This window comes from Mustelus asterias, chromosome 21, assembly GCF_964213995.1.
Source record: "Mustelus asterias chromosome 21, sMusAst1.hap1.1, whole genome shotgun sequence".
NCBI classification, from domain to species: Eukaryota; Metazoa; Chordata; class Chondrichthyes; order Carcharhiniformes; family Triakidae; genus Mustelus; species Mustelus asterias.
The window spans coordinates 11,023,863-11,025,047 of NC_135821.1; positions in this window are offsets into that span (position 1 = coordinate 11,023,863).

The following is a 1,185-nucleotide window of genomic DNA, read 5'->3' on the forward strand; positions in this document are numbered from 1 at the left end:
CCTCGGCTAATGAGGTTTCTCATTTAATGCTTTTGACATTCAGAACAGGAGAGCTTGTGTATTAACTGGGACATTAAGCTTCATCCTGGTTAGAGTTAATTGTTAGTTTCTTCAACGCGCCCATCTCCTCACATTTAATCTTCAATCTTGACAACTGGGAATTAACTCGAATTGCATCGAACTTAACAGCAGAAAAAACGGGCCATTTGGCCCGACCGGTACTGTGCTAGTTATAGACTTTCCACACAACTAGCATGGTGCCACAGTGGTTAGCACTGCTGCCTCACAGTGCCAGGGACCCGGGTTCAATTCCAGCCTCGGGTCACTGTCTGTGTGGAGTCTGCACGTTCTTCCCATGTCTGCGTGGGTTTCCTCCGGGTGCTCCGGTTTCCTCCCATAGTCCAAAGATGTGCGGGTTAGGTGGATTGGGCATGCTAAATTGCCCCTTAGTGTTCAAATATGTGCAGATCAGAGGGATTGGCTATGCTGAATTGCCCCTTAGAGTCCAAACATATGAAGGTTAGGTGTATTGGCCATGCTAAATTGCCCCTTAGTGTCCAAAGATGTGCAGGTTAGGTGGATTGGCTATGATAAATTGCCCCTTAGTGTCCAAATATGTGCAGATCAGAGGGATTGGCCATGCTAAATTGCCCCTTAGTGTCCAAAGATGTACAGGTTAGGCGGATTGGCTATGATAAATTGCCCCTTAGTGTCCAAATATGTGCAGATCAGAGGGATTGGCCATGATAAATTGCCCCTTAGTGTCTAAAGATGTGCAGGTTAGGTGGATTGGCCATGCTAAATTGCCCCTTAGTGTCCAAAGATGTGCAGGTTAGGGGAGATTAACGGCGTAAAAATGTAGAGTTACTGGGATAGGGTCTGGTTGGGATGTTCCATTGGAGAATCAGTACAGAATCAATGGGCCGAATGGCACTGTAATGATTCTATGAAGCCTCTATCCTCATTGCATCCTATCCGTATTATTTCTTCCTGCCCTGAAGGTCAGTCTGCTCTGTTACTCATTGTGGCAGCAATTCTCCATCCTAACCACCGTCTTCCGGAATGAAGGTCATCCCCGGAATTCTTCCATCCATTCATCAGCGACTCCCTTTTATCTGTTGTCCAAATTTTGGGCTCACCCGAGGAAATGTCTCCATCGAACTCTTCATTCGTTCTGAAGCCCTC